Consider the following 12265-nt stretch of genomic DNA (forward strand, 5'->3'; position numbering starts at 1 on the left):
AGCGTCGCAAAGAGTCAGACACGACTGAGCGACTAACACTTTCACTTTTCCCTATTACTGTTCTGGGTATGCTAAACATCCACACATTTCCAAAGAATTATTTCTTGATCAACAGAATTACAGAAAATTTATTCAAGTGCCTCTGTAAACATAATTTTCTTTCTAGTTTATGTAACTGATATTAACAGATCACCCTATAAAAATATAAATCACTCCAATCTACCTTTTAATGATCCAAAATGAAGAACTGCCTGTTAGTCTGCTAAAGACTTGCTCTCATTTCCCCAGCATTTTGATAGCAATCAGATTATGTCATTAATACTCTATCATATTAAAACAGTTAAAATAGCCTATCTTAATCTTCATTCTTTAGCATGCATTTAGTATACTCCATACCTCAATAAAGTCTCAAGCAGTGATCTGATTTTTACACTTACTGTCATTTGGTGCTATTTCATTAGGACGGAACACAATATTGGAACAGTGGAAAGTACATTGGCCCTGGTAGCAAATGATTCTCTTTCAAGTCTTACCTTGCTCACATGCTATATGCCCTAAGAAAAAGCAGATTAGTGCCAAATCAGTGACTTCTAAACTTTGCTGTACATTACAATCACCTGGAGAGGTTTTTAAAATTCCAACCACTAGATCATGGCCATATCAATTCCGTCAGACTGTCTGGGTGTGGAGTCAGAGTGTACCAATGTTTGGGAAACTTGGGACCACCTTACTAGAATTCTGTGTCTCTACAGCTTATCATATGAGTCTGAATATTTAGCAAAAAGATTTAACAAGGAGAAAGAAGGGAATTAATGCCTTCCTCACTAAGTTTAATCATTCTAGCTTTTGATTTAAAGTGAGAGACATGTGACTCTTGCTTTCTACGTGAATACTTAGTGGCTATTGTAAGGCTATTAATTGGCCTAATTTCAATATTGTTGTGTCTCAGGGTTTAGGGAGGCTCAAGGGGAGGAAGATATCAGGGAACAGCCAATAGGTGAAGCAGTCACAACACAACTTTCATCGACTAAATTCACTATCTTACATGGTTGCAGTTTGTGGCACCCAAAAATAATTACAATAGTAACATCAAATACCATTGATAATAGAACACCATAACAAATATAATCTTAGTGAAACTGTCTGAAACGTTGCAACTACCAAAATACGGCACAGAGACAGGAAGTGAGCAAATATTGTTAGAAACAAGGCACTGAGAAACTCGGTCAGTACAGGGTTACCATGAAACTTCAATTTGTAAAACATGCAGTATCTGTAAGATGCAATCAAGTAAGGCATAATAAAACAAGAGTATGCCTATATAGTTCCTTTTGTCCAAGTCTTCTAAAATTCCTCTCAGCAATGATATATAAAGTTCAGTGTACAGGTCATTGATATGTTTTATCAGAGTTGTATTTCACATATTTTGAAGCTGTTATAAATGGTACCGATCTTTTAAACTTCATTGAACTAATTTACGACAGTGAAGTGTTAGTCCCTCAGTGGTGTCTGACTCTTTGTGACCCCAGGGACTGTAGTTCACCAGGCTCCTCTGTCCAGGGAATTTTCCAGGCAAGAATATTGGAATCGGTTGCCATTTCCTTCTCCAGGATCTTTCTGACCCAGGGACTGAACCTGGGTCTCCTGCATTGCAGGCAAATTCTTTACCACTGAGTAAACAGGAAAATCCACACAGTGTAGTTTTTATATCACAAAACTGTTGCCACCCCTTAGGCCTGAAGGGGCAAGGTAGTGGTCATTGTTACCAGACGTGGCAAGAGCTGGACCCACAGATGTGCTATCTGACGGGAGCTGTGGCTGTAGAGGAATATAGGACCATCCTGCTGGTTAAAGAGTGAGAGAGGGGATTAAACATCTAAACCTATTTTTCACCCTACCCTCTGATGGCCTGCCAATGCTTTCACAGACTGACCGGAAGCCATAAGATTGGGAGCACAGATAACAATCTGATAATGATATACTATGAAGCAAAGGGGTATATTTGTTTATTTCTTATTATCTATCTTCTATCTACTAGAAAGCGTGTGCTAAGACAGCAAGGAACTTTATTGTATTCACTACTGTGTCTCTACCATGCAAAATAATTCCTGGCATATGGGAAGCATTCAATAGGTATTTGTTTAAAGATTGTTTGCCTGGGTACAAGTTTGAATGGCTGCTGTTTTCCATATAAACTTCTTGTAATAAAGAGGCTTTAAAGCACGTTCCTAAATTTAAACAATTATTTAACAGCTGCATAAAGACTTGAAAAATAATGGGAACAGAACTTAAACTGGATTAAAACAAACACATAGAGGCCCAAAACTTCTGAGCCAGTGATTGTCTCGGAATACGTGTGGGGTGAAACAAGGAAAACAACAGCAATAATTCATGGTGAAAGATTTAGCCAACATCAGGGAACCACACAGTTAATCTCCCGAATGTATCCTTTTCCCAAACTAGTACAAGGAACCAGAAAGCCTCAACATGAATAAACTTCCAACAGTCCTTTGATGTGAGGCTTGCAAAAGAGCAGCAGTGAACGATGAAGTCTGACAGCTTTTCAGGCAAAATCTACTTTGGCCAACATAATTAATGTCAAACAAAATAAAAAGCCAGGCAACTACTCACACAGCTCAGAGAGGAATAAAGAACTCTTTTTCCTCCTTTATTTAAAGACACCTACATATAAAATAGCTTTTAAAATGATATGATTTTTTTTTCAGGGGGGAGCCATTCCATGAGGCTTGTGGAATCTTAGTTCCCCAACCAGGGATTGAACTTGGGCCCTCAGCAGTGAAAGCACTAAGTCCCAAGTGCTGGACCACAAGGGAATTCCCTGAACATATATGGTTGTAATTTATTCGATGTAAAAGTGACTGAAATAAAAGGCCCATCATTTTATTTCATGTAAATTATATTATTTACTCATTTAATATTTACTGAGCACTCACAGTAACTGTCACCAAGCACACAGAGGTGAGTAACATACAGTCCCTGCCATGTAGGGCATGAAGATCATACGATAGAAAGAATATGAAAGCTGATGATCAGCTACATGACAAGGGCTATATGCGAGGTAAACAGGGGCATCATGAAAACACAGAAAAGAGAGTACTTGGCATTGCCCAGAGACATCAAGAAGGGCTTTTAGGGAGGAGGGGAAACATAAACTGAATCTTAAAGGCTATATACAAATTTTCTAGCTGAATAGGAGGTGGTGGCTCAGAAGGTAAAGATTCTGCCTTCAGTGAAGAAGACCCAGATTTGATCCCTGGGTGGAGAAGATCCCCTGGAGAAGGAAATGGCTACCCATTCCAGTATCCTTGCCTGGCGAATTCCATGGACAGAGGAGCCTGGAGAGCTACAGTCCACTGGTTACAAAGAGTCAGACACGACTGAGCAACTAACAGCACACAGGGATGGGGAAGGCATGGCAGGCACTCTGTAACACCTATTACTACTAGCAGATATGTACATCATGAGAAACGCTGGGCTGGAAGAAGCACAAACTGGAATCAAGATTGCCGGGAGAAATATCAATAACCTCAGATATGCAGATGACACCACCCTTATGGCAGAAAGTGAAGAGGAACTCAAAAGCCTCTTAATGAAAGTGAAAGAGGAGAGTGAAAAAGATGGCTTAAAGCTCAACATTCAGAAAATGAAGATCATGGCATCTGGTCCCATCACTTCATGGCAAATAGATGGGGAAACAGTGGAAACAGTGTCAGATTTTATTTTTTTAGGCTTCAAAATCACTGCAGATGGTGATTTCAGCCATGAAATTAAAAGACGCTTACTCCTTGGAAGGAAAGTTATGACCAACCTAGATAGCATATTCAAAAGCAGAGACATTTCTTTGCCAACAAAGGTTCGTCTAGTCAAGGCTATGGTTTTTGCAGTGGTCATGTATGGATGTGAGAGTTGAACTGTAAAGAAAGCTGAGCACCGAAGAATTGATGCTTTTGAACTGTGGTGTTGGAGAAGACTCTTGAGCGTCCCTTGGACTACAAGGAGATCCAACCAGTCCATTCTAAAGGAGATCAGCCCTGGGTGTTCTTTGGAAGGAATGATGCTAAAGCTGAAACTCCAGTACTTTGGCCACCTCATGTGAAGAGTTGACTCATTGGAAAAGACTCTTATGCTGGGAGGGGTTGGGGGCAGGAGGAGAAGGGGACGACAGAGGATGAGATGGCTGGATGGCATCACCGACTCGATGGACATGAGTATGAGTGAACTCCAAGAGTTGGTGATGGACAGGGAGGCCTGGCGTGCTGCGATTCATGGGGTGGCAGAGTTGGACCTGACTGAGCGACTGAACTGAAGGAGAAAAAGTCAAAAACGGAATGAACAGAAAAGGATACAGTCATGCCACTTGAAGACCAGATCATTACAGAGGGAGCTATATGAACGACACTTTCACAGTAGTTCAAATAGAGAAAGTATTAGGGATTCCCAGGGGGCTCAGTGGTGAAGAACGCACCTGCCAATACAGGAGATGAGAGAGTTTAATGCCTGGGTTGGGACGATCCCCTGCAGAAGGAAATGGGAACCCACTGCAGTATTGTTGCCTGGGAAATCCCATGGACAGAGGAGCCTGGAGACTACAGTCCAGGGGGTCAGAAAAAAGTCAGACGTGACTTAGAAACTAAACAACAACAAATAAGAGAATAAAGTAATCATATTTACATTACATGGCAAATGGGCACTTAAATATCAAAGCTGCAACAAAGTCAGAAGCTATAGAATATCACTTATAGTGATATTCAGTTTTAGCAACAACTGCTGCCACATTGAATTAATGTTCTTAATTTGATCTCATCTTGTGTTGTAGCTCTAAATATCACCTATAGAGTATATCTCTAAAGATTTTATCACTATCCTAGATTTCTCCTCTGATCTCCAGTTTGGTATATGCTCAGTAGGCATCTCAAATATTTCCAAATAACAACTCAATCTCCTCTGTACCTTTATTCTTCCAACCTGCTCTTCCCCCAGACTTCTCCATTTCAATAACTGCCCATCCTGTTTGTTCAGCCATCCAGTCACCCTAAAGCCCTCTGTTCTCATCCCTCGTTCAAACCATCGGCAAATTCTCTACTTTCAAAATATACCTAGAACCTGACCATATCTGACTACCTCTGTCTGCTATGCTGGTCCAAGTGGTTGTCACTCCTTGCTGCCTAACAAGTCTCCCCTCTTGTCTCTTGTAACACCTCCTGTCTATTCATCATATAATCTTCAGAGTGATCTATTTAAATATATCATCAGATTTCCCCTTTATTCAAAACTCTATTAGCTCCCAAGCTGTTTCAGACATGTGTGTGTGTGTGTGTGTGTGTGTATAATTGCCTACAGTTCAGTCGCTCAGTCGTATCTGACCCTTTGTGACCTCATGGACTGCAACACACCATGCTTTCCTGTCCATCACCAACTCCTGGAGCTTGCTCAAACTCAAGTCCATTGAGTCAGTGATGCCATTGACTACAAGGCCTTGTATAATCTGCTTCCACCTGCCCTTCCACACTTAGCTCTCTAACATGCGCCATACTTCTCCCCCCATAGTCACTCTGCTCCAGTGCTTCAGCCACACTGGCCTCTTGATGTACTTCAAACATACCAGGCAACCTCTGGCTTCAGTGTTTATTGATCTTTCTCTGTTCCACAAGGCCGCATATTTATGCCTGTTTCATTCACTGCTATATCTCCAGTGCCCAATGTCTGTAGCACACAGAAACTGCTCAATAAACAGTAGTTAATTGTTTGAAAATGATGCTTTTTTATTACACACTGCTTTTGACAAAAAAATACAATTATGATGTTTTCTGAATTCGTTAACAAGTAGTATTTTGTTCAAACCAGAAGGGGGCAGCAAAGCTTCACTAGCTCAGCAAATGGACAGCGATGCAGAGGGAACAGCTAACCAGATAAAAAGGATCAAGCTGGCCCCAGAAGCGTGAGCTGAAGAGGATGAGTCATTGAGCTGGTTAGGACCCTGTCCTCACCAAGAAGCAGGGAAAGAGGCAGGAAGAGGAGACAAGGCTTGTCCAGAAGAATGTGCCCCACACTGGGGGCCCATGGAGTGAACACACGGGTTGTTAGGGAACCTAATCAAAGAATTAGGCAAATTATCCCCAAGTCAGGAAACCTCTTGATAGTACCACAGCAGGGGGGGCACTTCTCTCAAATGACAAGGTTTTTAATCTTTGTAGCCAGAACCAGGAATCCAAATATACCTATCTCTAAGAAGACTGTCCTTTATTGTGCCCACCTTTGCATGAAAAATTCCCTTGGTATCTCTAATTTTCTTGAAGAGATCTCTAGTCTTTCCCATTCTACTGTTTTCCTCTATTTCTTTGCATTGATCACTGAGGAAGGCTTTCTTACTTCCCCTTGCTATTCTTTGGAATTCTGTATTCAAATGGGTATATCTTTCCTTTTCTCCTTTACCTTTCACTTCTCTTCTTTTCATAGCTGTTTGTAAAGCCTCCTCAGACAACCATTTTGCCTTTTTGCATTTCTTTTTCTTGGGGATGGTCTTGATCACTGCCTCCTGTACAATGTCAAGGACCTCCATCCATAGTTCTTCAGGCACTCTGCCTATTAGATCTAATCCCTTTAATCTATTTGTCACTTCCACTATATAATCATAAGGGATTTGATTTAGGTCATACCCGAATGGTCTAGTGGTTTTCTCTACTTTCTACAATTTAAGTTTGAATTTGGCAGTAAGGAGTTCATGATCTGAGCCACAGTCAGCTCTTGGTCCTGTTTTTGCCGACTGTATAGAGCTTCTCCATCTTTGGCTGCAAAGAATATAATCAATCTGATTTCAGTGTTGACCATCTGGTGATGTCCATGTGTAGAGTCTTCTCTTGTGTTGTTGGAAGGGGCTGTTTACTATGACCAGTGCATTCTCTTGACAAAACTCTGTTAGCCTTTGCCCTGCTTCATTCTGTACTCCAAGGCTAAATTTGCCTGTTACTCCAGGTATTTCTTGACTTCCTATTTTTGCATTGCAGTCCCCTATAATGAAAAGGACATCTTTTTTGGATGTTAGTTCTAGAAGGTCTTTTAGGTCTTCATAGAACTGTTCAACTTCAGCTTCTTCAGCTAATAACCTAGACAGGTTATTAAAAAGCAGAGACGTTACTTTGCCAACAAAGGTCCATCTAGTCAAAGCTATGGTTTTTCCAGTAGTCGTGTATGGATGTGAGAGTTGGACTATAAGGAAAGCTGAACACCAAAGAATTTATGCTTTTGAACTGTGGTGTTGGAGAAGACTCTTGAGAGTCCCTTGGACACAGGAGTCCCTTGTTGCAAGGAGCAACCAGTTCATCCTAAAGGAAATCAGTCCTGAATATTCATTGGAAGGACTGATACTGAAGCTGAAACTCCAGTACTTTGGCCACCTGATGCAAAGAGCTGACTCATTGGAAAAGACCCTGATGCTGGGAAAGATTGAAGGCAGGAGAAGAGGATGACAGATGAGATGGGTGGATGGCATTACCGACTCGATGGACATGAATTTGAGCAAGCTCCGGGAGTTGGAGATGGACAGGCAGGCCTGGCGTGCTGCAGTCCATGGGGCTGCAAAGAGTTGGGCACAACTGAGGGACTGAGCTGAACTGGCTACATGTGGTGTTTTAGCACTGAAATGTGATGAATGTAATTGACAAACTGATTTTTACAAATTCATTCGGTTTTAATTAGTTTACATTTAAAAGCTCATACTTCACTTTTGGGGAAAGTTTAAGTATGTCTAGAATAAAATTGAGTGCACAAATCTACTTTCTACTGTAAATTTTATAAAATACACATATGTGTGTATTTCTGATGAAAAGTTCAGTTCAGTCGCTCAGTTTGTGTCCAACTCTTTGCGACTCCATGAATTGTAGCATCTGAATTAAGATATTCCTCAAGTATAAAATATACACTGGATTTTGAAGACAGTACAAAAATACGTAAAATATCTAATTTACAATTCTTATATAGATTGTACATTGAAGTGACAGCATTTTGGATATAATGGTCAGCTGAACTATATTATAAAATTAACTTTATTCATTTCTTACTTTAATGTGGCTGCTAGCTAGAAAAAATTTAAATCACACAATTGTCTTTATGTTTCTCTTGCACACTCTAGTCTAAAGGCTTGCTATTCAAATTTTAGTCTGTGCATCAACAGGCAGGATGTCACTTGGGAACTTCTTGGAAATACAGAATCAGAATCTGCATTTTGAAAAACCCTTGAGCAACTTGTTTGACCATTAAAGCTTGAGATGCGGTAATCTACACCGTGACCATCATCATCATCCACCCACTTTTTTCTCTGTATCTCTCATATACAGAAGTTGCTCAATCAACAGCATTTAATTTGAAAACGATTTTGCAGCTTATTACACATTTGCCATTCCCCTCAACTGGCTGCTGTGCTAGACCCTGGCCAAGCTATCTGCTGAACAGGACTGGTCTAGGGAGCTTGCTGTTCCCATCTTCCCTGGTCTTCCCTGCCCTTTAATTCCCCATAAACAAATCCTAGCTCTACATTTACATATTATAATCAGAGACTTATAGAATGCAGACAATGGTTATCACAGGTTTCTTGTCCTGGACGCAGAGTCTGAGACAGGGTTTTCTATTCAAGTGAGTTTTCAGGGAGAGATCTCAGAAAAGATGAGTGAAGGAAGTAGAATGGGTACGGAGAAAGCACAAAGCAAGGACGGAATCCCCACTTTACCCTGATTCTGCAGAGATGGTCTGGAGCCCAAGTTGTGCTACAGTGTTGTTCTCGCCTTGAGGCAAGGGTGGTCCTTTTGGTACTTTCAGGCTAGTCAGTCAGTGGCTAACATCGGAGGATTAATGCATGACCTCCATGCTAAGCGGCTCCCTTTAAACTAAATTGTTATGGAAGTGGACAGTTGTCAGTTGTTACCAGCTAACTACTTCCCGGGTGGCTCAGACAGTTCCCTGCCAATGCAGGAAACTCAGGATTGATTCCTGGGTCAGAAAGATCCCCGGGAGAAGGAAATGGCAACACACTCCAATATTCTTGTCTGAGAAATACCATGGACAGAGGAGCCTGGCAGGCTACAGTCCATGGGGTCTGAAAGAGTTGGACACAACTTAGACACACACACACACACACACACACACACACACACATACCAGCTAACTCTCAGTGGCTGGGCAGAGGGTGCATCAGCCTTTAAAGGGAATTGAATTAAGCACTGATAATCAACTATAGTCAACTCCGATTGCACAGGTCCAATTCACTAGCTGTTCACATTAACTTTACTCCTTCTAAGCACAGCTTCTCCAGGATTCTGGCGGGACACAATTTCTGAGCAATCATACAAAAAGAGGATTCTAAAGTGAAATATAGTCCCAACTGTTATTGGGTCTTGAAGCCAAAACTCATACCTCCTTTCAAGACCATTCTAGAATCCCCTTCGGAGCTTCCCTGGTGACCCAGTGGTTAAGACTCTGTGCTTCTACTGCAAGGAGCACAGTTTCAATCCCTGGCTGGGGAACTAAGAGCCCACATACCGTGAGGCTAAAAATAAACAAAAATTAAAAAGTACTTAGAATCCTCTTCTTCTGCCCCAACGGACTTGCCTAGACGCTTGGCCCAGAGCCTCGCTGCTGAGGGGGCTGGGCTCCTGGTTTTCATGCAGTTGTCAGGCTGTGATGTCTGTGTTGCTTATGTATAAGTACAACTGGGCACAAGTATAACAAAAGAAGCCCCATTAAGCCGCCAAAACACCAAATATTCTCCATCCTATTCCCATTAGGTAGCAGCATCTCTACCTCCTCAAGATGGTTGGGATCAATTACCCTTATGATGTAGGGAGTACTTTCTTCATTTCCTGTCTACTGTCAAGGGAATCCCAATGTGACAGAACCATAAATTTAGTTTGGTGGGATGTTTACTGTGAGCCCTATGAACTAGGACCACTAAAACCCCACAAGTCCAAAGTTAATACCCCAAGTGAGTGGCTTGGAGTGACTTCTACCTTAACACTTTGATTTCTGGATGCATACACTCTACCTGTTGGAGACGCCTTTGATGGAATATATAAACTGCCTTCTGAGGACTGTGCATCATCCTGCATGGCATCATTCCCAAGCTGGAACCTCAGCAGTGCCTTCAAGAAACCATTTCTTTGCTTTATCCTGAATCAGAAATGAGAGACCCTAAAAATGTCATGGTTCTGGGAGGCCCGAATCTCTGTATAGTTTATCTCCCACCCTCACGAGAACATATATTAAGATACATGCTATCCACTTGCCTCATGTTTACCAGGTCCAATGAACACATCAGTGTTGTGGGCTAATTTGAAATTCAGTGGGATGATCAGATGGATAAGATCCCTGCAACCTATATTACGACAGAGAGCAGAAGGATTAACATAGCCTTGAGACAAGACCATGCATGTGCACTGTGGCCCACCCTCTGTGAACACAAACTGCTTCTGATCCTGTTTCTGACATGTGCCCTCCCAAAGGACATGGTCTGTTGTTGGCTTTTCCATCTTTAAAAAATATTAGAACCAGACAAGCATTCCCACGTCTGCAAGCCTTTTGTTTCCTTCCTCAACAATTTGCCACAGCAGGTCTGGCATCTCAGCATCACTTAATGTAGGCCATCACCCCTTCCAAATGTCTGAGAGTCATTCCAGAAATGTTCTAGAATCACTCAGTACTATTGCCAGGGGTTTAAATTGTGTATCACAGGTGCTCCCTTATCATCAAGCTGTCCCATATCCAGCCCTCTGTTCCTCCCCTCTTGATTCAGCATCCTCGGGATTCTCAGTCAGACGCTCCTGGTTTCTACTGGTATGTGTGGGCCAGGAGCTGCAGCAACTGTGGCACAAACCCCTCTCCTCTCTTTACCTTACTCAGCATCTCCCCAGTCAGGATTTGCTGAGATCTGATTTTCTGCCGGTCAGTATAAGAGCTAGGGAAGATTCAGAGGAGAGTGGAGGTTATTATGTTAGGCATCCACTTTATTTGAAACTTCTGCATAGGCTTTAAGCAAACAGACAGGGATCTCCCAACAAGGAGAGTAGGCCAATTCTGCAGGTGTTGAGCATTGAAGGGAATGCAGGAGTTCAAGTTTCTCAAAGGGTCTCATGTGAGTTACCCACAGGGCCCCCTCCCAAGTCTCAAGGTCCCACTCTTATCAGGGGACTGACTTTAAGACCCTTGCCAGGGTTGAGAATTCATTCTTCTCTGAGATTCTGCTCTTCTTGCAGTTAGGTCCTGAGCCTCACCTCCAGTGTATGTCCTCTGTCTGAAGAAAATACGGGTTTCTTTAAACGTTGCCAAAGAGTGCCTTACCCTCACTCCTCTCACTCTTTGCTTTCTATTGCTGATAGATCATCTCTCAAACAAATTAATGGCACATAGCAAGAGCCACTCAGCATGAGCCCTTATAGTTATTTCCCTGCATTGCTCAATCCCACTGGACGTTACACCAGCTAGTAGATTCCTTCTCATCTATATCCAATCTCAGTTCTGTGAGCGACTGTTCGACTGCAGCATGCCAGGGACTATCAAATTCCACTTATCATCAGTGAGAGCATCCTCACTGTTAGCCACTTTCAGAATAATCCGGGATGAATGAACTAACCACAGTAAGACATCCTTAGAGTCTGCAGAAGATGAGAATTCAAAGATGCCTCTCTTAATCCATTTCCCTGGAAACAGAACCTGAGGCAAGAATTCCTGTTCAAGTGTTTATAGGTGAGGGCTATGAGAAGAAGAGGGAAATGAGATAAACTTGGGAGCCGGGGAAGGGGAGAAAGGGAGCTATTAGAGATTCACTTCTGATCCCACAGGGAACTTCTAGAGCTCAGATTGCACCCCAAAATTGATTCCAGCTTGAGGTAAGGAGCTGGCTGGCCTTTGTACCACATGCCAGTTAGCCATTGGTTGACCCTGTCTTGCACTGGGGATTTGGGTTGGTGATGTGCTTGGTCTCTCAGACATGGTGGCTACGATTTCCCTGAAGGATTTCATTTAGAGAAGAGGGCATCTGAGAGTTCTATTCATGAACACTGACAGCAGCTGAGAGATGAGTGAACTGACCAGTAAAGGGAATCTGACACAGTTAATCTAAGGCCTTAAAAATTAGCTAACCCAGTGATTTAATTTTTTTCCCCTTTTGTATCACACTTCTTTGAGAAGTCATTGAAACTCGTGAATTTGCTCCACAAAAAAAATACACACACATAGAGATAAATGTTTATGCTAAGAA

At 42.1% G+C, this 12265-nt stretch overlaps 1 protein-coding gene across 2 annotated transcripts in view; it reads left to right on the forward strand.

Annotated features, from left to right (window-relative positions):
* The first annotated feature begins 11747 nt into the window (after window positions 1–11747).
* RNF180 (ring finger protein 180) overlaps window positions 11748–12265 on the forward strand; it is a 305462-nt gene continuing 304944 nt past the window's right edge. For both annotated transcript variants that reach the window (XM_086361912.1, XM_086361917.1), the window contains exon 1: window positions 11748–11894. The gene's annotated coding sequence lies outside the window, so the exon portion shown is untranslated. The remainder of the gene's footprint in view (window positions 11895–12265) is intronic.

The sequence above is a fragment of the Bos grunniens genome, chromosome 20 (genome assembly GCF_055505025.1).
Source record: "Bos grunniens cultivar Pamir isolate PY7600 chromosome 20, Bosgru_T2T1.0, whole genome shotgun sequence".
Taxonomy (NCBI): Eukaryota; Metazoa; Chordata; class Mammalia; order Artiodactyla; family Bovidae; genus Bos; species Bos grunniens.